Genomic DNA, 26,436 nt, shown 5'->3' with positions numbered 1-26,436 from the left:
TTTTGGGTAAAGTATGTTTTTTTTTTCTTTATCACCATTATCTTAAAACAAAACATAACAAAAACAAACAAAATCTCTGCTTTTGGAGTGGTCCTGTGGGTACTGGCCCTCATGTGACCCTCTCAACAACCCACCAAAATTGGTTCTGTTGTTGCCCCACTTTACAGATGAGAAAATAGTTTGTCTAAGATTGTTGAGCTGCTAGTGAGTAGTGAAGCCATTCTCACCAAATCCCAGACTATCCCCAGATGCTGCACCCCTGTGCTCAGCTTGCCGGAACGCGCCCACAGCACAGGGTGGTTCTGAGCCGAGCAGTCTCCTTGTGGAAACCAGTTTTCCAAGTTGAGAATGAGGCTCCGCCCTGAAGCACACACACCTGCTCTGCATCAGGCCAGCCATGGTGGGCTGTGCTGGGAGCACCTTTAGGTCAGTCACTCCCGCTTGATGGTGCTTCAGAATCACCTCGTGAAAGTATCTGACTCTTTGCGACCCCATGGACTGTGGCCAACCAGGCTCCTCCATGCATGGAATTTTCCAGGCAAGAATACTGGAGTGAGTTGCCATTTCCTTCTCCAGGGGATCTTCCCGACCCAGGGTTCGAACCCAGGTCTCCCACACTGCGGGCAGACGCTTTACCATCTGAGCCACCAGGGAAGCCCAGGGGAAGGTGTTAAACATGCAGGTACCTAGTTCCTGCACCCTCAGAGGCTTTAACTCCAGTCTGGGGTGCAGCCCGGGAATCTAGGAGTATAGGCAACGATTCTGATGCAAGTAATTGGAGGGATAGGATGAAAAAAGAAAAAAGTGAGGGAAGAGAAGAAGGAAGTAAGAAAGGTAGAAAAGAGGCCCCTGGGTGAGCCTTCTTGGCAGAAGGCTAAGAAATGCCCTGTGGAGGGGAGGGGCGGGGTGGCTGCAGCCTGAATGACTTCTCTCTCCCTCCACACCTGGTTAATCTCCACTCCTTCAAGCTCCGGTTCCCAGGTCATACCTCCTCGGTGCTGTCTTTCCATGACTCCAGAAAGAGTTAAGGAGGCCCCCTCAGGTGCACAGCCTTTAAAGCTAGGCACTTGTGCATTTTCCTTATCATGTTGGCTCAGTGGTGGTTTTCACTGCTTAATGCTTTGTGGCTGAATTAATCACCCTGCGTGGGTGAAGCCACAGCTCCGGGCTGCTGTCTGCGGAGCGGCCGCCGGCCAAGGAGCTGGAGGAGAGCCAGCTGGCCACCAGAGTCCAGGTGGGCCTGAGCAGATGTTCAGTCAGTTCAGTTGCTCAGTCGTGTCCAACTCTTTGCGACCCCGTGGACTGCAGCACGCCAGGCTGCCCTGTCCATCACCATCTCCCGGATGTTCAGAGACTAACAAGAGCTGTGAGTGCTCCACAAGTGAAATGCCCACATCTCCCACACTCACACACAAGCCAAAACTCTGGGCCCCTTTCCTGAACTGCCAGCGCTGTGCCCAGTGGTAGGCTCGGGATCCACGCTGCCAGTGGGTTTCATCCAGCTTGTCAAGCCCCAGCTAGAGGGCAGCCGCTGCCTGGAGGGCCCTGAGGTCACCCCGGAGGCGGTATCAGTCTCCCTGGGAAAGAACATTGAGAATGATTAGTAATGTCTGCCTGGGGCCCAGGCGGGACTTGTCCGCCAGCTGCGTTAGCCTCCTGGGACTTTCACAACCAACCAGCACAACCTCGGTGGCTTACAACTACAGAAATTTATCCTCTCATCCTTCTGGAGGCCAGAACTCTGAAATCAGTCTCACTAACTAGTCTCACTGATTGGGTCAAAATCAAGACGTTGGTAGGACTGTGCTCTCTCCAAAGGCTCTTGGGAGAATCCTTCCTGCCTCTCCCAGCTGCTGGGAGCCCAGGTGTCCCATGGCTCATGGCAGCATCACTCCAATCTCTGCTCCCAGCCTCTCACTGCCTTCCTCCAGGTCGTCAGACCACCCTCTTCTCTTTCATAAGAACACCAGTCATGGCATTGACTACCCACCCCGTGGACTGCAAGCAGATCCAACCAGTCCATCCTAAAGGAATTCAGTCCTGAATATTCATCGGAAGGACATGCTGAAGCTGAAACTCCAATACTTCACCCTCTTCTCTTTCATAAGAACACCAGTCATGGCATTGACTACCCACCCCGTGGACTACAAGCAGATCCAACCAGTCCATCCTAAAGGAATTCAGTCCTGAATATTCATCGGAAGGACATGCTGAAGCTGAAACTCCAATACTTTGGCCACCTGATGTGAAGAACTGACTCAGTTGAAAAGACCCTGATGCTGGGAAAGATTAAGGCAGGAAGAGAGGGAATGAGAGAGGGTGAGATGGCTAGATGGCATCACCAACTCAATGGACATGAGTTTGAGCAAGCTCTGGGAGTTGGTGATGGACAGGGAGGCCTGGAATACTGCAGTCCATGAGGTTGCAAAGGGTCAGACACGACTGAGTGACTGAACTGAACTGAACCCACCCCGAATCCAGGATGACCTCATCTCAAGCTTCTTAACAATTCCATCTGCCAAGACCCAGTGGTTGGGACCCCCTTACCGGTGGTTGGGACCTGGACCTATTTGGAGGCTTGAAGGAGCATGCCTTCAGCCCACTCCCCCAGACATGTACTAAATCAATGTTGGTAATGAAGTACAAAGGCCTCCTGCCTTTGTACCCCACCTCCCACGCCCTTGCTCACACCTTTCAAAACCTGATGCTGCTGAGCCTTTCCTCTCCCCAGGGACACACGTGCCCATCCAGCAGGGGATGCAGAGGACCGAGAGAGGCAGGGAGCCTGCCACTCCAACAAGGATGGTAGAATGTGTGCCAGGCCCTCTCTGAATGTCTGCAGAAGATCACGAAGCCAGGTCTCCCCCAGGGTGTACCAGATGCAGAACCTAGTATATGAGTGTGGGTCAAGGCCGTGGGCAGGTTGCCCTTATGCCCCTGACTCATGCCACCCCCATGACCATCATGCTCCACCCCATCTAAGCATCTCCGGCTTAAAGGTCACCCACATCATGAAAGGCAGTTGTGGTGAAGATCAGGCCACTGAAGACCTGCTCCGAATCCCCATCTACCGCCCTGTGTGCAGGCTGACCTGGAGCTGCTCGTTTCACTCCCCTGAACCTCACTGTAAAACCAGGTCGATAACGATACCTGAGTGAGTGAGAGAAAGTCACTCAGTCGTGTCTGACTCTTTGCGACCCCGTGGACTCTACAGTCCATGGAATTCTCCAGACCAGAATACCAGAGTGCGTAGCCATTCCCTTCTCCAGGGGATCTTCCCAACCCAGGGGTCGAACCCAGGTCTCCCGCATTGCAGGCGGATTCTTTACCAGCTGAACCACTTAAACTCCTTTCTCCAGTCAGACCAGGTGTCATCTTCTCCTCCCTCACAGGCCAGATGGGCTAAATGAGTAAGTGTGAAGGTTCCAGGCCCACAGGAGGGCTTCCATAAATGTTTTTATTTTTTTAAACTGAGTAAAAGTAGCTGACAGCACAGCAGGTGCATCATTGCAGGTTCACCAGGTTTGTACACACTTCTGTCTTTAACCAGCACCTGCACGTTGGTAATGCCTACACCTCTCCTGCTTCCACACATCTGACCCGCTCCCCCTGAATCTCAGTGCTTCCATGGTCAGACTCTGCCTGCCCCACGCCTCACCTGCTCCTCGTCCTGGGTCTTCAACCGCGTGAGTAGCCACCCAACCCGACACCTAACAGGCATCTCCCCTTTATCCCCAAGTCAGCCAGCAAGTGTCACGGATCCTTCCCCCTTCACATGCCTCGAATCTCTCTCCACCTCTGTGTCCGCCATGTACTCACATAAAGTCACATCGTTTCTCAGCTGAAACAATGAAACTGCTTCTCTTTTTGGTCCCTTCCCTGAGCAGTGTATGTTCACAAGGCTGATATTTTTTTTTAAATTTTTTTGGGGGTGTGGTGCAAAGCATGCAGTACCCTAGCTCCCCACCACACATCAAAGCCATGCCCCTGCCATGGAAGTGGAGCCCGAACCACCGGACGGCCAGGGAAGTGCCAAGGCTGACATTTTTTAAATGCATATCTAACCACGTGTGGGGATTGCACAGGTTTTTAGGCCAAAGACCACCCCCCCCAGGGTGGCCACGAGGTCCACCATGTGACCAACTACCCTCTAGCTGTGCTCCCACGGGCCCCTAAACCAGACCCCTGTGCAGCTGCTGGAGTTCCCCAACCACGTCGGCCCAGCCCCTCTCATTTCTCCGTGCCTTTGCCCATCCTGCTCGCTTTCCTGGGAACATTCTTTTATTTTCCTCACATTATTAACCCTTCAAGACTCAGGTCCTTCAGAAAGCTTTCTTTAGTCTCCCCTCCTCCAGCCCCCACAGCATCTGACCCTATGTCTCTCACAACACCTACACATTACATCATAAATGCCTATTACTTACCTACCCACCCCACACCCCACACCCCCCAATGCCCTCCCCCAGACTGTGAACACCTTAAAGTCTGGGTCTGTGTCTCTTCTCTCTGTATTTCCAGCACCTTCCACAGTGCCTGCCAGTAGTGCCTTAATCAACATTTGTTGAATGGCAAGGACAGAGCAGCTTGATAATAAGAGATGTATCTGGCTGACTCTTTTTTCATTCATGTTTTTTTGTTTGTTTGTTTGTTTGTAGCACTCCACACTGGAGAAGGAGATTTCTATGCATGAAAAAATTCCTTTGTTTAGTAAACCACACAAAAATCCAACAGAAATTGTGCAAATTCTGAAAGACAACATGATTGTTTTGGAAAAACAAGACAAAAAGACAAATAAGGTATGAGCTAAAGCAGTAACATTATTATTACAATATGTGTATTCTAAATCCAAAAACCACATCCAAAATTTTTAAAGCTTTTCCCCCAGCTTTATTGATATATAATTGACATGTAATTGGTTGATTCTTATATAAAGTAAAATACCATATTATTCAATGAACAAAATAATAAGTAACAGCTTGAATGTTTTATTGAAACATACCAAGGTGTTCTTCATGTGGCCATTTCTTCCAAGGGCTTAACACAAGCTCCAACACAGTGAAGGTCTTTTGCTAGGTGACTGGGCTAACAGAGTCCTCTATAGAACTTGTATTAAATGGTGGTCAGCATTCGACCCAAGAATCACTGTTGAAAGCAGCATACCCCAAGGGAGCCAAGCTTGCGATAGAATCTAGATCACTATCGGTTCAAGAGTAAATTTCCTGAGTAAGGCCTATGATGCGCACATCCTGTGTGGTTGATTAAAGATTTATTTTTGGATAGCAGGTGACAAGGATCACAGTCTATGAGAAGGCTGAGCAGCCTATTAAAGAGATGAAGCCTGCTCCATCTCTATGCAAGCGTGGGTCACAGCCTCCTCTACATAAATCCTACACCCCAGGGAGGCTGCATCTTTCCTTTCTGCAGATCCGCCATGCACCTTCCCACACCTCTGTCATTTTCTCCACCTGGAATGCCCTCCCCCTCTATTCCTACTCAACAATACCCTGTCCATATGCCCAGGCCCAAGTCATGGAGACAGAGATAACAATCCCCCTGTTATCCCTTTTTTCCACATTGGACTTTAGGCTGGACACTGGGACACTTGGCTATAGACTACATTTCCCAGCCTCCTTTGTAAGTAGATGTGGCCAATGGCCAAGTTCTGGCCAACAGGATAGGTGAGCCACTCTGGGTCTGTGTCTTAAAGCATCTCTGCGTTCTTTCATCATCTCTCTACCCGTGCCACGAGGAGGAAAATCGATGCGGCCATGACCAAGCCACGCTGCAGCTAAAGATAGTAGATGACAGTGGAGCAAAGAAATGAAACAGGACAGAGCACAACTGGCTCCTGAATGACGCTGCAAGGTCGAGCCATCCCGCCCACCTGGTACCACCTGCATCTGCACTGCTATGGGACAGGGAAATAAGATTGTATCTGAAGATGGACCTTAGACAGACTGCTGTTTTGGGATATCTGTGCTATAGCTGATTTATCCACCATCTCCTCTAGAAAGGCCTCCCTGAGAGCTCTCTGAAGTCCTGCCGTGACTTTGGTGGGAACATCATACAGCATCATCCATGTGCCATTACGGCCACCTCCAAGCATGTTATTTGTCACTCATGGACTGAAAGATTCTGGAGGGCAAAGGCCACACCGACTTCATCTTTGGTGTCCCCAGAGCAATCAGCACGGTGTCCTTACACGGAAGCTCTGTTTGTTGAAGAAGCGAGTGAATACCCAGGGCTGCCCACTCGGATGCTGATTTTAGAAAAGAAACAAAGATAGCAGTGGTGGAGTTGGCATACAACACACTTCAACAGAAATCAGAAAGACCTCGGCTGACAAATAAGAGGCCTGCGGTGCCAAGCTGGGAATAGTAATTTTCCAAAAATAAATGTATTGTGGTCACAAAGCCTGAAGAGGCCGCACTGCAAAAACACAGATGGTCACCGCAGCCCTGGAGCAGCCCCTCCCTTCCGCCCAGTGACCATGCCGCCCTCGGGAGACCAAGGTGGGCCTGGCCCCGTGCGCTCCGGACCTGGACAACCACTTCTGCAAACTGGGCCCCTCCCACTGGGCACTTGATGTGGTACCGAGTGAGAGAGGCGCCAACAGTGTCCTCCCGCACCATGGCACTGTAGGAAGGGGAGAGGGTTTCCAGGCCATCAGGAAAACACTCAGTCGTGAGGGTATGAGGTCTAGGGGCCAGACTGCTGAATGTGAATCCCAAATCAGCCACTTACCAGCTGTGCAACCTCAGACAGGGAGCCTAACCTCTCTGCACCTCCATTTTCCCTCACCTGTGAAACAGAGACGATAACAATACCTCCTTCCCAGGTTGCTGTAGGATTGAGTGAGCTCACACACAAAGACACCCAGGACAGGGCCTGCCACACCCTCCGTGGCAGATGCTGTCATCAGCATCATCCTGGTCTTTGGTCGTCACCCTCAGAGGTAGCTCACAGCACAAGACCCTTTGTGCAGCAGGTAGAGCAAGACAGAAGGCCTGATTTCCAGACTAAAAGCACTGAGGCTCAAGGGGATTACATAACCTGCCAGGGATCTCTAGGAATAGAAGCAGGACCCCGACTGCCTCTCTGGTCACCCAGCTCGAAATCATGTGCTAACGAGGAACTCTGCAGCCTACACGTGGGGACTTCTGCTGCTTCCAGAAGGGCTTCTGGGCCTCAGGAGGGAGCAGCCTTGGGGGCTACAAGCTGAGGGGAGATGGTCACTCCCTCCTGTTTGAGGGGCCTCTCAGGAGTCCGGGTGAGGAGCCGGACCTCCCTGCCTGCCGCCCACCCCCCAGAAGCCTCCTGACCCACCCGGGGCCCCCGGGGAGCCTTCTCTGCAGGCTGCATAGGGGTGTGGAGGCCCCAGGAAGAAGTTTGGGTGTTTGCTGATAAAAATAGATGGAGATATGTGAGGGGACCAGAATGTCTCAGATGACACTGTGAGTGAACCTGTAGAAAGGAAAGGGTGAATGAGGAAGTACAAAATGAGAAAACAGAAAAAAAAAAAATGTGCTTGGGCCATGTCGGAGCACAGGTGCTTCCTGTGAGGTCCTGGCTGAGCCTCTTAGCCGAGGTGACCCAAATAGAGCCAGACTCTGAGTGTGTGTGTGGGGGTGTGGGCGGGGAGCAGACAGGTGGCATCGATGCAGACACAGCAGGGGACAGAGAGAGAGACAGGAAGGGTCAAGGAGCCGAGCACAGAGACGAGAAAGGACGGGAGGAGAGGGGAGAGGCTGAGAGAGGAGAAAAGGGCCCAGAGCCACGCCATGGCTCACTCTCCGAGCACCTCCCTCAGCAGCCGAACAGGAGACTTCTCCCCGAGAGGGAGCTCTCTTTCAGGAACGTGCTGGAACGTTCCAGTTGCTGGGCACTGACCAGTACTCCAGCCCCGCTTCCTGGCTAACCTCCCGCCCCACCCCCGTTGTCTCTTCCTGATTTGCTAAGACCCCTCCCTCTTCCCCGAGGTCTGATTTTCCCCAGAAAGCCGAATACCCCATCATGGCCCCCCTCTCGTCTGACTCCGTGCGTGGGGCAGGGGGAGCCCGGTGGTCCAGCGTGGCCTGCAGACGGCCTCTGAGAAGAGGTCACGTACGTTCCCCCGCCGCAGCTTGGAGTGTCGTGTGACACAAAAGGTCCAGAAACCCGCAGGCCCAGGGTCAAAGCCCGGCAGTGGTGGAGAGGCCCAGAGGCCACTCCCTCTCCAGGGACAGCCCTTCCATCCCTCGGACGGAGCAGGCACAAAAGTGACCACAGACCACAGCTCCGTGGAGCCCCGTCTGTCCCTGGAGAGGCGGCGGGTGCGCCCCACGCCTGCAGCCCCTGCCTGTGGTTGTCCAGCACCCACGCCCCACACCTCGGCTGCCAGCCCCTCAGGCCTCCTGGGGCTTGGCACCTCCACGCTCGACCCCGTGCACTTCCTTCCAGGTCAGGCAAGACTCCAGGCCACAAGTTCCTCCACCGCCCTTGTCTCCACTTCCCGAGAAACCTGAGCCAAACACCCACCTTGGGAGGCACACTCCTGACATCTGTTTTCAGATGCAGATTTCAGGTTCCAGGCCCTTCCTGCCCCGCACCTGACCCCAGAGCAGGGTCAGTAGGACGAGCCTGGGGTTCCCTGCACCCCAGCAGCTCAGCCCGAAACCTGGTCTCAGGGCCACCCACACCCAATTCCAAGTCATGTTAGATCTGTGGTCCCAGCTGGTCTGCCACATAGCAGGTGCCTAATGAGGATTCCTGGACGGATGGCTTTCAATTTCTGAATCCTGGAACCTCTTTCAGGGACTACCCTGGCCATCCAGTGGTTAAGACGTTGCCTTCCAGTGTAAGGGATACGGGTTCAATCCTTGATCCGGGAACGAAGATCCCACATGCCTCACAGCCAAAACACCAAAATACAATACAGAAGCCATATTGTGACAAATTCAATAAATAACATGAAAAACGGTCCACATCAAAAAACCTTTCAGACCGACGCTGGTGCAGCTCGGCCTCCTCCTCTGTTTCCGCTGCAGGCACAGCGGCCACAGGAACCCCTTCTTGGTCCCCCAGACGGCAGAGGTCAGAGGACTGCAGGTCCTGAAGTGTTTCTGAGCCATCTCCGAAAGCAGGTGTATCAGTTTCCTGCGGCTACTGTATTCAGTCGCCACAAACTGGGTCTCTTCAAACAATAGCAATTTATTCTCTTGTGGTTCTGGAAACCAGAACTCTGAACTCAGTATCCCTGGGCTGCAATCAAGGAATGGGGAGAGTGGCTCTCCCTCCAGGGACTCTAAGGAAGGAAAGAGTCCGTTCCTTGCCTCTTCCAGCTTCCAGTGGCAATCACGGGCTTGTGGCTGCAGCAATCCAACCTCTAACCTCTGCGGTCACATCGCCTCCTCTTCTCTGTGTGTCAAATCTCCCTCTGCCTCCCTCTTCAAAGGATACATGTGATTGTGTCTGGAGCCCACCTGGATAATCCAAGATAATCTTCCTGTCTTGAGATCCTTAACCACATCTGGGCTAAATTTAACTTAATCACATCTGGATTATGATAGTGTGTGTCTGTGTGGGCTCACTCATGTCCAACTCTTTGCGACCCCATGGACTGTAGTCCACCAGGCTCCTCTGCCCATGGGATTTTCCTGGCAAGAATACTGGAGTGGGTTGCCATTTCCTTCTCCAGAGGATCTTCCCAACCCAGGGATGGAACCTGCATCTCCTGCATTGGCAGGTGGATTCTTTACCACTGGTGCCACCTGGGAAGTGACATTCCCAAGGTGAATATAATGAAAGTGACATTCACAAGTTGTGAGGATGAAGACCTACATACACTGGAGGGGGGCGCATTATTTATTTGAACATACCTGGCAATGCAAGAACTCTGGATGCAGGAAGATCTAAATCTTCCCCATCCCTAAATCCACAGCCTCCTCCCACCCCCACTCCAGCCACCCTGGAGAATCAGCCTCACTTGAGTGACTGAAGATGGAGATGGTGACATAGAAGAAGCAGTACTGGGCTGAGAGTCCTGGTCTGGAGTGTCACTTTGCCCCTTGCTAGAGCTGTGGTTTGAACAAGTTGCTTCATTGATCCAAAGGTGTACTGAATGTCTTCTGTGTGCCAGGCACCGTGATAGGCCTGAGTTCTCTGCAAAATGGAGGAAACAGTGTGTTCAGTACTATGCTGATGTATGGACAGTGCCTAGAATTCATGGTAAGCACTCAATAAATTCTAGGATGCTCTGTGGTGACCTACATGGGAAGGAAATCCAAAACAAAAGGGGATATATGTATACCTATAGCTGATTCACTTTATTGTACAGCAGAAACTAACACAATATTGTAAATCAACTATACTCCAATAAAAATTAATTTAAAAATAAATAAATTCTAGCTATTACTATTATCCGTAGTAGGTGTTCAGTAGGTGGGATTTATTTTTAACACCCAGCTCACATAGGCGTGGAAAAACCAGGACAAAAGAGAATTGTGGAGGACAACAGAAAAAAAAACAAGTTCTTCCATACCTTGTTTAATTTTCATAATCCTGTGTGAGTTGGGTGATCATTTATTTACCAAGGAAAAAGTAAAGCTCAGAAAGCTGAGATCCAGCACATACAGTTGATGCTCATCACATATCCATATATATCCCCCAGTTTCCCAGCTCCCCTGTAGCTAGATCGGCCACGTGACCGCTTCTGTCCAGTGGACTGAGAACAAAAGCGACAAGTGTCACTAGCAGGATAAAGCAGAGAAAGTGCCCCCGAACATCCCCTCAGCCCTCTCTTCACCTGCCACAGTCCCCACAGAGTTCTCATGCCAAGACAGTATAACCACAATGCTGAAACAACACAGACCCCCGAGGCACTGCTGGAGAGCTGGCTGACCCACAGAGGACTTCACGCAGCAAGTGAGAAAACAAAAACAAAATACAGAACTTGTTTGTGTTGAGCCGCTGAGGGTTGATGTTTGTTATCGCAGCATAGCCTGTCCTGACTCACTAAAGCTCCAGGTCTTCTGACGGGGTGTTTCTCCACCATCCTCTCTCAACCAAGCTTCTGAAAGGGGTTGTCTACATTACTGGTCTTTACTTTCACGCCTGCCCCTTACCTTTTACTCTCTGGTCAGCCTCTGCCCATCTGTCTACTGAATTTGCCCTGTGACCACCAGACTGTCAAATCCAATAGACGGTATCCTGTGGGTTTGTTTTTTTTTTTTAATAACAGATTTCTGAGGAGTATGACTGCTGAAATATTTTCCTCCCTTGGTTACTCTAATAGAAAGTAACAGAAAACCTAATCCAAGCTGCCTAAAACAAATACAGCTCATTACATCACACAGGGGAAGGCTCGGTGGAAGAGTGGATTCCAGAGATGGCTGTGATAGTAGGTCACCAGTGTCACCAAAGATCCCAGTCCTTTCCTTTTCTCCTCTCCACCAGCGCTGGCATGTGGACCTGCTCCTAGGGCTGGATTTCCTTAAGGTCATAAGATAGCTGCAAACTGTTCCTGGTATCCCATACAGACTGGACAAAACCCAGAGGTCAAACAGAATCTCATCCTCGCCTCCGTCTTTAGAATAGGAAACCTTTCCCAGAAACCCTTTAGAACTCTTCCTCTCATGTTTCATTGGTCAGGATGGGTCACATGTCCATTCCTAAACCACTCACTGACCAGGGGAATTAGGGATACCACCACTGGCTTCCACTGTCTAGATCCACTCTCCAGAATGGAAGGGCCCGCATACTTATGTCAAGGAGGGCAGAGGGACAGATCTTTCTTACTGTCCTCTCCTGGATCCTCTTCCTCTGAAGGTATCTTGGGTTTTTACTTCCCTGAGGGTTTTATGCCCAGACTTCTGGTCCTACTCCACAGCCTCTCCCCGGCAGTCTCATCCATCCCTACTGTTTAAATTTCCATATATACACATATATATCCAGGAGTCCAAATCTAACCTCCTGCTCTGAACCCTCCCTTGAGCTCTGGACTCAAATATAAAAACTGTTTGCTACACAAGGATTCTCAAACTCATTGTGTCTAAAACAGAGCTGATCTAGATCTTCTCACCCCAACTTTCTCAAAGTCGTTCTTCTTGGGTCTATGGTTCAAGTTGGTGGCATCACCTTCCACTCTCCACTGTTCCTTCTGCCACATTGGATTAGTCCTTAAACCCCAGGGCTCCAGCCTGAAACCACAGATCCATTCCCCCTCCCCATCCTCACAGCTGCTGCCTGGGTTCAGGGCTCATGTTTCTTTCCTGGCACATCACACTAGTCTCCTGACTGGCCTCCTTGCTCCAGACTGGCAGCCCTCAATCCACTTAGCACTGCCTCCAGAGCAATGCCATTGTGCCCCTTCTAATCCCCACCCCCAGCTTCTGAACACATCTGCTGGGCCTTCCAAGGGCACATCCTGCCCCTGCTGCTCTTTCTTCTGCATCCCAACAACACCGTCCTTCCATGTGATGCTACCACTCTGGGCCTTTGCACTTTCTGTTCCCACTGCCTAGAACACCCAGCAAACTTCTGTTCTTCCTTTAGCCATCACCTCCTCCAGAAAGCCCTCCCTGATTCATGCCTGATAAAGTTAACCAGTGCCTCCTCTGTGTAACAGCTTCTTTCAATGATCCAATAAGCATGGGCTACCAGCTTACTGTGTCCCAGACACTGGGGTAAAACAAGACAGACACAGCCTCCGCTCTGTGGGAGGAAGAGGAAAAGGAAAGAAAGCTAAGAGATGTCAACAGGAACTAGAAGCATGAACGGGAGCACCTCAGGGAAGAATTCCATGGGCACCTGAAAGATAAGTAGGAGCTCCCTAGGTAAAGAGGAGAATGAGGTTTGGGCAGAGGGATTAGCACGTGGCATGACCTAGCAGTGGTAAGGAACACCTCAAGTCTAAACCTTCTACTGGCTTCTCTTGCTGGATCTCCCACACCGGGCTCACCTGAGGGTCTTCCCTGCCAGCAAGAGTCCCTAGAGGGCAGGCTCCAGGACCGACTCACCCCCCTCCTCTCTCTGCTATGGGATGCGGCACCCAGGAGGAGCTCAGGGTGTCTTGGGAGGATGGAGAGACAAGGATGAATTGACACATGTAAACTGGCTGCCATTCTGTACAGACAAAGCTTATTCTCAGGGAAGAGGTTGGGAGTGGAAGCCCTCTTTGTACCCACTCTCACGTCCACACTCACTTGCTAGGAGACACCTGGCCCCGGGGGCAGCAGGAGAGATGCTGCCCCATTGCCCCTCAGGAACAGTGCTGTTTGTGTCCCCTCAAAATTCACACGTGGACACCTGATTCCCAACGCGATATCCACAAGGCGATGCCTTTGGAAATGGGCCTTTGAGAGGTGTCTAGGTTTAGATGAGGTCTTGAGGGTGAAGCCCTCATGAATGGGATTAGTGCCCTTATAGAAAGAGACACAAGAGAGGCTCTCTCTCCACCATGTGAAGACACAGCAAGGAGACAGTCTGAAAAACAGCATCAACTGAAAGAAAAAAAAAAACATAAAAGCTGTGACTTAGGTGTTTTCAGGGATCTTACTGAGCACTATGGGCTTCCCTGGTGGCTGCAATGTGGGAGACCTGGGTTTGATCCCTGGGTTGTGAAGATCCCACGGAGAAGGGCATGGCAACCCACTCTGGTATTCTTGCCTGGGTAATCCCGATGGACAGAGGAGCCTGGCAGACTACAACTCTATGAGGTTGCAAAAAGTCAGACATGACTGAGCAACTAAGCACACACACACTGAGCACTATAGCCCAGGAATCAGCCTCTCAGATACTCCCAAGAGGTCTGGGAGGAGCCAGTATATAAATGAATTTTGGGACTAGGAAAGACAGGTAGTCAAGCATACATCTTGGTAAAAGATGACTGCTAATCACAAAGAACACATATCTGAAGTTAATGATTTTAGTGCTTTTCTAGTATGGGAAGACTCAAGAATCCAGGGCCATTGAAATTCTTCCTTAGAAATGCATCTTATCTATCTAGGGGCCTGTTGATTCAAAGCACAGAGCGCCTCACCCTGTTTTCCCATCCTGAGTTCCCCTCCGGGTGCACTGTCCTGAGTGACTGCAGTGGGCTGTAATTTAACCCTTTGTATAATGGGATGATGAGCAACACTGTTCTTTTTGTTTCCACCAGGAAGAGAGCCCTCACCAGAACCTGACCATGCAGGCAACCTAGACTCCAGAACTGTCAGAAATGCATTTCTATTGTTTAAACCACCGTTCTGTGTATTTTATTAGAGCAGCCACCTCCTGGCATATCCATTGAGACTCTTCTCAGAAAACGGAGGTGAGATTCCCCCCGCCACCCTGCAGTGAAGACAGGGCAGAAGGGGAGGATGCAGACAGCCTTCCAACCTCACCCCCTTCCTCAGCTCCACTGTGGCCCCCATACTTGAGTGCACCCCAGGGAACCTGGTCTCCACTCTCTGAAATGCATGGCCTAAGCCAGTCCTTCACTGGTCCTGGAATAAATGAAACACGATGGACACCGTTCAGACAGATGTAGAGCCGTGTATCACCTGCTCTTTTAGAATAAACCTGGGCTTTCAGACCCAGACTGGGTTCTCGAGCTGATTCTAATCCCGCAGATGCCTGGGGGGCAGCGCTGGAAAGATCCTTGTTTTTCAGCCTCTTTCACCCCGTCCCATTTTAGAACAGCAGAGGGAGGCCCAGGGATGCTGTCCTGCCTGTGAAAACTCAGCGATCCAGGGCAAAAGGCCACCTAAGGCCACCTGATTCTCCACTCAAGACTTGGCCAGGCACCCTGCAATGGCTCGCAGTGACTTCTGAGGGTGAATCAGGTCAGAGGGAGCTACGCACAAACGGAGAGAGACTTTGCTGGGGCTCATCAGAGGCAATGCTCCCCAGAGAGGGCAGCCAATTCAGGAGGACACCTGCCTGCTGGGATCAAGAGGTGCCTCGCGCCCACCCCACCCCCACCCAACTCTTCCCTGGCTGGGTGTTTAGGACAGACCTGGGCAGAGCGATCCTGGAATCACGCTCTACTTGAGTCTCACTTTTCTCTGGGGACTCAGCACGGGAAGCCCAGCCACAGCAACCGTCAGACCAGTGAACATTTAGAGAAAATCCACAAATAGGGAATAAAAGATTTCAATGACACAGGTCCCTAAGCCATAGGTTGAAACACTATTCAGAACCATTGAGAAACAGGGCATCCAGTAGGAAGGTAACTGGAAGGCGAGTGAGCATGGATAGACCCGCTAAATCCAGCCAACCAGACCCTGTCTATTTTCTTACAGCCTTTTTTTTCATCATCTGTTTGGGGACAGAGGGTAGCAGCAGAATCTGCAGGTCCTGGGGATCAGAAGAAGCAAAACTTGCTCCAAGCTTAGCCTGACAGCTTGGTGTGGGTTCTTCCTTATCTGACCTTTCTTCAGCTGGCATCTGACCTTTCCAACTTATCACTACAGCCTTGTCTGCTGCTTCTACCCACCCCTCACTTACCAGGCTGTGGGCGGGCAAGGGGAGGATGACTTATTTTCTCAGTCAGAAAGAGATGGAGTTCCCCACAGAGACACCCCCAGGAAGCCCTAGACCTAGGGTCCTCCTGGGAAGGGATGCCTTTCCCGAACCTGTCACTGCCACCTGAGATTCAGGTCGAGGACGTGCTCTGGGGAGGGCGAGTATGGGTCTTCTGAAAGCAGACTCTGAGGGTGACAGGTGGTGGTTACACCTGGTTCTCACCTGTTCGTAGTAATATAGTCCCCAGATGTGGGCATGAGGCCTCCCCCGTGAAGCAGAGACCTCTGTGACACTTGCCCTGAATTTGCAGTATTCAGGGACATAAGCATCCTTCCCCGCCCCCCAACCACACTGCTCACTGAGGGCCTGCCCAGCCTTGGGTGGGTTTCCATCCCCTATGTGAGCATAGTAGGCTGAACCATGGCCCCCAGATTTCCACTTCCTACACCTAGAACTTGTGAGTGCTACCTTATACAGAGAAAAAGGGAGGCAGGAGAATTTTGTAGGTGTCATTAAGGGTCTTGAAGTGGGGAGATTACACTGGCTGTCCTGGTGAGCCCCAAATGCAATCACATGAGTCCTTATAAGAGGGAGATTTGACTCACACAGAAGAGAAGGCGATGAGACCACAGGGGCAGATACTGGAGTGAAGTGGCCAAAACCGAGGAAGGCTGCAGAAGTTAGAAGACACAGGGAACAGATTCTCCCCTAGGACCCCCGGAGCGTCTTATCTCTGCTGACACCTTGATTTTGTTACCAAGTCCAAGCTTGCTCTGCTCGCCACAGGACAGGGCAGTGAATCCAAGAGACAGGTGTTGAGGCCAGGAAAACGACTTCATTCGGGAAGCCAGCTGACCAAGAAGGTGGCAGGCCAGCGCCTCGAAGTAACTATCTTGTTGAGGTCTGGATGCCAGGTTCTTTTATGGAGCCAAAGAGAGAGAAGAATGAGGAACTCAAGTCAAAAGGCAGACTAGAGAGGGAGAGGCAGTGAGGAAGCAAAGAGGGTCTTCAGTCTTGCAAAGCATCTTCAGGAGGAGCCAGCCTTTGGAAAGGGGTGTGTTACTCTCTTCCTTTTTTGTAGCCATTCACACGGGGGCTTGTATTTTCTTTGGCTCCAAAATCACTGCAGATGGTGACTGCAGCCATGAAATTTTTAAAAGACGCTTGCTCCTTGGAAGAAAAGCTATGATCAACCTAGACAGCATATTAAAAAGCAGAGACTTTGCCAACAAAGGTCATCTAATCAAAGCTATGGTTTTTCCAGTAGTCATGTATGGATGTGAGAGTTCGACCATAAAGAAAGCTGAGCACTGAAGAATTGATGCCTTTGAATCATGGTGTAGGAGAAGACTCTTGAGAGTCCCTTGGACTGCAAGGAGATCCAACCAGTCCGTCCTAAAGGAAATCAATCCTGAATATTCTTTGGAAGGACTGATGCTGAAGCTGAAACTCCAATACTTTGGCCATCTGACGTGAAGAACTAACTCATTGGAAAAGACCCTGATGCAGGGAAAGATTGAAGGCGGGAGGAGAAGGGGACGACAGAGGATGAGATGGTTGGATGGCATCAATGACTCAATGGACATGAGTTTGAGTAAACTCCGGGAGTTGGTGATGGATAGGGAGACCTGGGGTGCTGCGATCCATGAGGTCGAAAAGAGTCGGGCATGACTGAGCGACTGAACAACAGGTGGGCAGTGACAGATTATCTGTGAGGTGAACAGTTTACAGTCAAGCAGAGGGGCAGCATCCTCTGAGCCAAGCTATTAAGTATGATTATAATAACATAAGCAATGAAAAGCAAGTCAAAGGAACAGTTCCAACGTGGAGTCGGAATTGTCTTCCTCCCTGCAACAAATTCAGCCCAGTGATACTGACTGTGCACTTAACGGCCACCAGAACTCTAAGAGAACAAATTTCTGTTGTTTCTGTTGTTTTAAGCCACCCAGTTTCTGGCAACTTTTACAGGAGGCACAGGAAATAAATACAGTGAGTGACCTCATAGAATTCATTCCTCTTATTCATTCAACAAGTATCTGCCACGTGCCCACACTATGCCAGGCACTGCTGGTGGTGCTGAGATGCATGGGCCAGAGCAGGCCTTGCCCCACAGAGCTGTAGTCCAGCTGCGTGATGAGGGCCCAAGGGTGTGGAGATGACTATCTGAAAGAGCTTGTTCCAAATAATTATGGACAGCATCACAGAGGAGGAGAAGGAGAGAATGGTCATTTGAACAGATCCTTTGTAAAGGCAGCTTTTAAAAAACCACACAGACCGCCATAAAATAGTTGCATCTACTGCACAAATTATATGCAAGTAGGCTTGTGAGCACAGATGTGCTCTTCAGGGAAACAAAGCTCTCTGGATCTAAGCCACTCCCCAAAAGGCCATCTGTGCCCGCCTATAGGCCAGTGCTGGTCGGCCCCTGCACTTCTGCCCTTCAGGGATCACAGGTTCCTGCAGAGGGGGCAGCGCCTCAGCCCTCAAAGACCTGTAGAAATGACCTAACCCAGCAACAGGGTCCTGAAAGAGTGGCTTTTCAATGTTAACATAGAGACTGACGGCATGTAATTTACACCAAACCTGAGGATAAGGTCATGACTCCAGGTTCACTTTAGGTGAGTCAAAACACATTGGGCCCAGAAGACTCCACGCTTTCCCACATGTAAGCTGGTCGCATCCGCAACTGGTGATCTCATGTAATCACCTGGCCGGTGAACCCCATCTCCAAAGCTGGCTAAGCTCCTAGCACCACCCAGGCATGACCGGGTAATCTGATTCTGCAAAATACCTGCTGATCATCTTGGCCACAGGATCCACTCTGTCTGAACAGCCCAGAAGGAAGCATGGGGGCAGTCCAGGGCAGGGAGGAGGCCAGGACGGTCTGCAGTCTGCCCCCCCACCAGGGCCCCCCACTTCTGGGGTTTAACAGTAATCCTTCTTTCCACCTCTTTTGAGAATTAACATATGCAACATTTGCAAATATACTTTGGAAAGTGGTAGGTGTGGAGCCAAGTCCAAGTGATGTTTTTAATCATTGTCATTATTCAGTTGCCTCTAGAAACAATGAACTCTACATCATCTTTGCTGGGTGCAGAAAAAGAAAATCTTCCTCTAAACCAGGTTTCAGTAGCTACAGCTATGTGTGTTGGCTGATTCCCACCCCACCCCCACACTCATTTGCCTCCAAGATGGCTCCTCCAAGGCTGTTTCCAGAGTAGAACCTTCCCCAAAGGCAGGCAGCTCCTGCAAGGTATGGCTAAAATTCTTAAACTATCCTGACTGATAAGCATTTCCCTGGGGCCTTGGACCCCACCGTGATTTATGGTGGGGACTTGGGCTACATGGAGACGCTCAACCTCCAGAGGGCTGGAAATGAAAGGTCAGCCCAGCAGGTGGTCCACTCTGGCTACCTGACTGAGCCAAAGGAAAATTCTGGAGAACAAGGCTCAGGTGGGCTTCCCTGGTTGGCAATATCCCAGGCGCATTGTCACACATCATTGCCAGGAGAAGCTGGTGCTGTCCGTGACTCCACTGGGAGAGGACAGCCGGAAGTTTCCCTCTTGGGAATTTCTGCTACAGGTGTTTCTTCCCTTGGTTGAGTCATGGTAATAAACTGTAGCTATAACAGCTCAGTTAAATTCTGTAAGTTCTTCTAGTAATTTAGCAAAATTGAAGGTGGTCTCAGCAACAATGATGGACCACAGAGATTATCATACTAGGTGAAGTAAGTCAGACAGAGAAAGGCAAATATCATATGATATCACTTACACGTGGAATCTAAATTATACAAAGTAACTTGTTTACAAGACAGAAATAAACTCGTGCGTGAGTGCTCTGTCGGCTCAGCTGTCTGACTCTTTGCGACCCCATGGACTGTAGCCTTCCAGGCTTCTGTGTCCATAGGATTATCCCGGCAAGAATACTGGAGTGGGTTGACATTTCCTCCTCCAAGGGATCTTCTCAATCTAGGGATCAAACACGCCTCTCCTGCATGGCAGCTGCCTCCTAGATTGGCAGCTGGATTCTTTACCACCGAGCCACATGTGAAGCCCAGACCTAGAAAACAAACTTATGGTTACCAGAGGGAAAGTGGGGGAAGAGATAAATTTGGAATTTGGGATTAACAGATACACACTACTATATAAAATAAACAACAAGGACCTATTGTATCATGCAGAGAACTATATTTAATATTTTGCATAATGGAAAGGAATAGGAAAATGAATACATATATATATATATGTATAACTGAATCAGTTTGCTATACACCTGGACATTATAAATCAACTATACTTCAATTGAAAAACAAAAACGAAAAACTGAGGGTGGTCTTGGGGACCTCACCTCTTGCAGTTGGCATCAGAAGTGAGGGTGGTCTTGGGGACTGCCTCTGCACTCTGTAAATTCGGTCTTGGGGACTGCCTCTGCACTCTGTAAATTCGGTCTTGGGGTCTGCCTCTGCACTCTGTAAATTCGGTCTTGGGGTCTGCCTCTGCACTCTGTACATTCGGTCTTGGGGTCTGCCTCTGCACTCTGTAAATTCGGTCTTGGGGTCTGCCTCTGCACTCTGTAAATTCGGTCTTGGGGTCTGCCTCTGCACTCTGTAAATTCGGTCTTGGGGTCTGCCTCTGCACTCTGTAAATTCGGTCTTGGGGTCTGCCTCTGCACTCTGTAAATTCGGTCTTGGGGTCTGCCTCTGCACTCTGTAAATTCGGTCTTGGGGTCTGCCTCTGCACTCTGTAAATTCGGTCTTGGGGTCTGCCTCTGCACTCTGTACATTCGGTCTTGGGGTCTGCCTCTGCACTCTGTAAATTCGGTCTTGGGGTCTGCCTCTGCACTCTGTAAATTCGGTCTTGGGGTCTGCCTCTGCACTCTGTAAATTCGGTCTTGGGGTCTGCCTCTGCACTCTGTAAATTCGGTCTTGGGGTCTGCCTCTGCACTCTGTAAATTCGGTCTTGGGGTCTGCCTCTGCACTCTGTACATTCGGTCTTGGGGTCTGCCTCTGCACTCTGTAAATTCGGTCTTGGGGTCTGCCTCTGCACTCTGTACATTCGGTCTTGGGGTCTGCCTCTGCACTCTGTAAATTCGGTCTTGGGGTCTGCCTCTGCACTCTGTAAATTCTTAACCTTCTCATACCCTGGACGCCTTCAGCAGTCAGTCTGGTGAAGCCTGATCCTGTCCAGGATCATGTTCTTAACAGTATAAAATAAAATATAAAGTAGTTTGTAAAAAACCCACTTACACTGAAATGTAAGTATCAAAATAGTGCTTCTTTATTAACACATTAAAAAACAAGTTCTAACAGCAGATTTACTCTCTAGTTTTGTAGCATCAAGCATAGCCAGTATTTTATGTGGACTGCTGTTGGTGTAAAAATCACAGATGTTGTTATTACTAGTGTATGTTGTTGCCTACATTCATCATTGAAGGAGATTCTTCATTTCAGTTAGAGGTTTGTAAGAATAAACGGTCTAATTTTTTTCCTATCCAAGGTCACAAACCCCACAGATTCAACCCACAGACCATCAAGGGGTCCAAGGGCCCTAGATTAAGAGGCCCAGTCAAGGCTTGGGTGATGATATCACCCTTCACACCTGTGTAAGGCCTGCTGCTCTCAATATTATTATTAACTATAGTAGCTAATACTCAGTGCTTGCCCTGTGCTGGGCATAAGAAAGGTGAAAGTGTCACACAGATCTGAACCATTATTTTTATATTACATCAATGAATTTAACGGTTGATTTAGAAGGAAATGGCAACCCACTCCAGTCCTCTTGCCTGGAGAATCCCATGGACGGAGGAGCCTGGTAGGCTATGGTCCACGGGGTCACAAAGAGTCAGACACGAATGAGCAACTTCGCTTTCTCTTTAAGAGAACAATAGACACTGCTTTTGGTGAGCTGGACATGGCCAGGCTCTTGCCATGTGCTTCCAGTGGATTCTTCACTTAGGCCTCCCTACAACCTCACGAGGTGAGTCTGCTCTTCTTCCCATTTACGGACAAGGTGAGTGCGTCTTAGATTAATCAACTTACTCAAATCATGGTGCCAGTAATACGTAGAACAAGGAGTTCACACCCAGATCTCTTTGACTTAAGACAAAACACAGCTCCCCAACATCGGCAGAATGGCACTCTGCAAACAGAGAGGGCCGCAAGGTGCCACCAGGCAATGTGCCCACAATGTCCACTCATGCCCAGGCAGAAAGACGGACCACTGAGGGGAAATAGAGACAACTCAGCACCGATTCCTGCATGGATTCACAAGTCAACGACTGCCTAGGCTGTGAGGCAGTTCCTGTGATAATCATTAGCGTTTAGACTCCAGAACCATGGGGATCACCGAAGACAGCTGCCTGGCGAAGGGCCTCCCTGGTTTCCCTGAGAATGCCCTTGCTCTGCACCCGTAGAAACCTGCCGGTGCCCCACGGAGCAGCAGCCTCTGTACCGGGCCCTGTGGGCGCCGCTAGCTCCCAAGGGAGAAATCTCAGAGTTCCTATCTGATAGGAATTCCAGGTCTACAGAGCAGCTTCTGGCAGGAAAGCTCATGGCAGAGCCCAGCAAGGGGCTACCGGGCCCCGGAACGCTGCCTCCTGCTTGGCGGGACTCAGAGGGGAGATGGAGACCTTCTCGGGCACCAGCAAGTCCGCAGTGTCGGTAGCGGCGGCCGTTCTTATCACCTGGTGGGAGCCGGGTCGGGTCCACTGGGCTCCCCGCCCAAGCCCTGTGGGCAGGCAGCTGGGAGAGTCTGGGCAGACTGGAGGGTGGGTCTGTGGTGGGCTCAGCTCGCCCAGACCACGTTAAGCATCACCTGTCACTTGACATAAATAGCCGCCCTTCCTACTTCTACCCGTGGGAAAGGCAAATTTTCAGAAACCTCATGTCAAGCTCTCCCAGCACTTTTCAAACATTTTTGGTGGAGCATGTCACAGTATGTAATAACCTCACACAGGTAACGTTTCTTTTACTCTTGTATGAGGTCTGAGAGCCATAAAGGGCAGATCATACAGCCATTTGGTAAATGAGGCAAGAGGTTCTGGAAGAGCATGTGAAAAGTCACCACCACACAGTAAATAAAATGGCAGAAAAAAACCCAGATCTGAGTGGGAAGCCCCAGCTCCTCCACTATATCACACTGGCTCCCACTGTGCTGATATACCTGCAGCCCTTCATCCTGACGAGGTTTCTGGGCTACCTCAGAGCAGAGGCAGCATCAGACATGGATCTCTGGGTGCTCACAGCCTCCCCCAGCCTGCTGCTCCTGCACTTTGCAAGCCCTCCCCCAGGCCCCATCTCCCACCCTCACCCCCACACTCCTGGCAAGCACTGCTGGAGCCAGTAGGTTAGGCCATTAGACACTCGCCAGCATGTGGTCAGCCTTCACTGACCACGTGTAGGGCAGGGAGCAGCTGAAATGAGAGGGTTAGGCAATCCTGTCTACACAGGGATCGTAAATGTATAATCCTCTGCACTTACCTCCAGCTTTTTGTAGAGAGAGCATTTCACAAATAGGTCAGGCTTAGGGTGAGTCAGACAGAAGCCATCCCATCTGCTTACGTCAAGAAAACCCAGGTGGAGAGAATGTTCTAAGCCATTCCCTGCAGACAACACAGTCATCACGTGGAATTTGGGGGAGAGGCCTGCTTGGGGGGATTTTCACAGGGCCTGTCCGGAAAACTCCAGGCACACACCCTTCAGTCTCACTGTATTTTCCTTTTTGGTGGTGGAGTTTGGGCCTGGTTCACCAAAGCGGCTCAGGCCCAGTCCCGAGAGATGGCCAGGCCACGAAAGGTCGTTCAGTCCACACATGGTCCTCCTTATTCCTGAGGTCCCCTCTGGAATTTCTGCCCTTTCCTCACCCTCTCCCCTCGCTTGGCAGCCCACTCCAGTGTTCTTGCCTGGAGAATCCCAGGGACAGAGCGGCCTGATGGGCTGCCGTCTATGGGGTCACACAGAGTCGGACACGACTGAAGTGATGCAGCTGCAGCTCCCCTCACTGTGGTGCCGGGGCATCCTTCGTGGCCCAGAAACAAAGCAATCTAGTAAAATTATGGCAGGCTCAGATGCAGGTGTCACGTTTCCCAAGAGAGGTGATAGCAGCTCAGCAGAGGAGAGCGTGATGGTTGGGTAAAGAGAGGGCGCTGGTTCCCTGCCTGGACCGATTGTGTAACTGGACGTCACCTTTCCTTTTTCCTCCCCCTTGCCTTTCAAACCTTTGCTCTTGGTTTTCTCTTCTCGTCCTGGGATAATATCTTGGGAAGGTCCCAAAATGCTCTGGTCACTTTCAGATATTAACCAATGATTCTGATTTTCAGATATTAAATATTCCAGGCCAATCTAAGTGAAAACCTTCATCTTAGCCAGCTCAAGGCTCATCCCCTCTTCTTCTTTGGCCCCACAGCTGACACAGACACCCGCCCGGGGGAGGGTCAGTGGCTCTTCCGCCTGACTTTCTACTCCTTCTATATTCACTTCCTGCTTTGCATCTGCAGGTGTGGAGCCCTGAAGAGAGATGAGAAGCAGAGGGGGCAAGTGTCTTTCTAGATAATGGATTTTCTACTCCTCTCTGGCCAGAATTAGCAAATAAAAAAACAGGACACCCAGTTCAACTTGACTGTCAAATAAACAATGAATAACTTCTTGGCATAAGAATGTGGCCTGCCATATTTGGGCAGCCTGTGTTTCCTCTGGCAGAGATACGCTGGCTGCCGAATGCCTCCAAGTCATAGAAGGTGAATTTGTTACCCATCGCTGCCCTAACAAACTGCCACCAAATTAGAGGCTTAGAGCAACAGACATTGATTCTGTCACAGTTCTTGAGATCTGAAGTCTGAAATGGACTGCATTCCTTCTGGAGGCTCCAAGGGAAAATCCCTCTCCTGGCCTCTCTCGGCATTTAGGACCTACCTGCATTTCTTGGCGTGTGGCCCTCTCCACCATCTTCCAAGCCAGCACCATCTCCTCTCTGACTTCTGTTCTCATCCCTCTCTTAAAATGACTCTTGTGGTTATATTGGGCCTGCCTGGCTAATCAGGATAATTTTCCCATTTCAAGATCCTTAACTTAATCACATCTGCAAAGTCCTTTTTGTAATTAAGGCAATATAATCACAGGTTCTGGAGATTAGGGCATATCTTTGCCAATCGTCTATAGGCAGGCTTTTCCCCTATTCTTCAAGGGGGCCATTGGTGGGTTCTTGAAGACCCCTTGCTGGGGATCCCCAGCACTGCCCTGTTCTCTGACCCAGGAGACATGGGTGATGCCCCCTCCAGCTAACATTCTACAAACATCCCTTAGCTCCTGCTTGAAAGTTAAGCCCAGAGAGGCACTTTTTTTTTACTGGGGTGTCCCTTCCTGAGCAGGTGGAAATCTTGGGTGGGAAGTTTTCAAGACCCACGAGTCTAGGTATCTCCCAGGGTATCAGTCAGGTCACTTTGGACCCCAAGGCAACATTCCAGCCACGGCCCAACAAATTCTGGAAGTGAATGCCATATTCAAGAAATAGTTTCATGAAGCCACCCAAGGTGGCATGTTTTTCTCATTAAAGAAATCCTCAGATCTCTGAGCAATCTTTAGAGTTTCTTAGATCTAGGCTGGAGGTGGGTGATGTTCCAAGACCAGAAGTTGCCAGACTGGTTTGGATACTTCTTAGCAAGTTCTTCATGAATGGTCTAGCATCTCTCTTTAAAATATGTGTGTTGGTAGAAGTGGGAGCAGGAGGCAAGGAGGGGTCACCTATTGTTCTAGGCTTTGGATTTTAGTCAAAACCCCAGACAACTGGAAAAGTCTAGCCCATCCTTCTGGACAAAGAAAAAGGTGATCCCGAAAATAAATTTACAGTGAAGTGTGGAGTCACCTGTCTCAGAAGTACTAACATTTAACAGAGGAGAGAGCAATGATTGACCCGCAAGTATGCGTCACTAATGGAAAACTGCCTCACATCAATGATAAACCTCCCCAGGAAGCCCGTCAGGCACCTGATGCTGCCTACTTGAGCCCAGCATCCACATTCTAAAGGGGGAGCGGGGCCTAGACACACCTTCAGGCAGGAGATAGACGGGCCCCAGGCTGAGCAGCTGGAGTTCCCTCGCCCTGTGGACAGATACTCCAAAATAGCAGGAGCAGGAGACAGCTGAGCCTTGCCCAGATAAGAGATAAAAGACTACATATTCCTCATTCTCAAAGACAAGGAAACCTCCTTGACTACATGTGCACAGAAAGGCTCCTTGGAAGTCAAAAAAGGGAGGTGATGTCACCCCATAGTAAGTGATGTCAACCTACCTATCCATAGGCCTCCTCACTGAATTCATCTTGGCTAAAAGATGCACACACACACACAGGAGAATCTGGAGATAAACCAAATATGGACTCGGAACCAGGCAAAGCAAGGTGACTGGCCAAAGGAAACCTAGATTAAATGCCCCATATGTGATTCAAATTACCGCAAGAGCACGACTCTCTCTCTGAGCCTGTCCATGTGTCTATTCGCACGTCCCCTTTTCTCCTAATACATTACTTGTTTCACTCCTTTCCATCTCTCTGTCGAAATTCATTTCTACACAGCTGATGGGCGGGCCTTGCCACCGGCCACTGGTCTAGTGGCTAGGATTCCGCACTCTCACTGCCACGGCCTGACTTCAGTCTCTGGCTGGGAATCTAAACCCTGCTTCAAGCCACTGCAGGCCGAGATCGACATGAGCTGGCACGAAGAGCCCACGATGACCCAAGGGACAGCGGCTGGAATGGTGCTGGGAGGGCCCACGGGCGGGGCCTGCACGCCCACCCTGCAGGACTGGAGTGGCCGGCTGTCTGTGGAAGGGCGCTGGGGCTGCCCTGGGTTTGGTGAGAAAAGGGATCTCAACCAGCGTCCTCCTCTGCCATGGACACAGGCTCAGAGCAGCGGCTTGGAAGGCTCTGAGAGCCAGAAGGTGCTGCTGCGGAAGGCGACT

General features: G+C 50.4%; 3 long non-coding RNA genes across 3 annotated transcripts; 1 reads left to right on the top strand and 2 right to left on the bottom strand.

The window, feature by feature from the left end:
* On the bottom strand, positions 1–3,839 carry LOC145509062 (uncharacterized). Its single transcript, XR_014055836.1, has 2 exons — positions 3,659–3,839; positions 1–1,577 (listed from the first exon to the last, which is right to left on the bottom strand). It is a non-coding gene; the product is annotated as an uncharacterized LOC145509062 (long non-coding RNA).
* Positions 3,840–4,507: 668 nt separating this feature from the next.
* On the top strand, positions 4,508–10,943 carry LOC145509063 (uncharacterized). Its single transcript, XR_014055837.1, has 3 exons — positions 4,508–4,796; positions 5,586–10,206; positions 10,649–10,943. It is a non-coding gene; the product is annotated as an uncharacterized LOC145509063 (long non-coding RNA).
* A 7,543-nt stretch (positions 10,944–18,486) lies between these two features.
* Positions 18,487–23,893, bottom strand: LOC145509060 (uncharacterized). The gene is made up of 2 exons (XR_014055831.1): positions 22,964–23,893; positions 18,487–19,545 (listed from the first exon to the last, which is right to left on the bottom strand). It is a non-coding gene; the product is annotated as an uncharacterized LOC145509060 (long non-coding RNA).
* Between the last annotated feature and the right edge of the window lie 2,543 nt (positions 23,894–26,436).

The sequence above is a fragment of the Giraffa tippelskirchi genome, chromosome 6, assembly GCF_054371585.1.
Source record: "Giraffa tippelskirchi isolate mGirTip1 chromosome 6, T2T-mGirTip1v1.2.pri, whole genome shotgun sequence".
NCBI classification, from domain to species: domain Eukaryota; kingdom Metazoa; phylum Chordata; class Mammalia; order Artiodactyla; family Giraffidae; genus Giraffa; species Giraffa tippelskirchi.
Note: the sequence above shows the minus strand (reverse complement) of the source record. Positions and strands in the feature narration are given on the sequence as shown.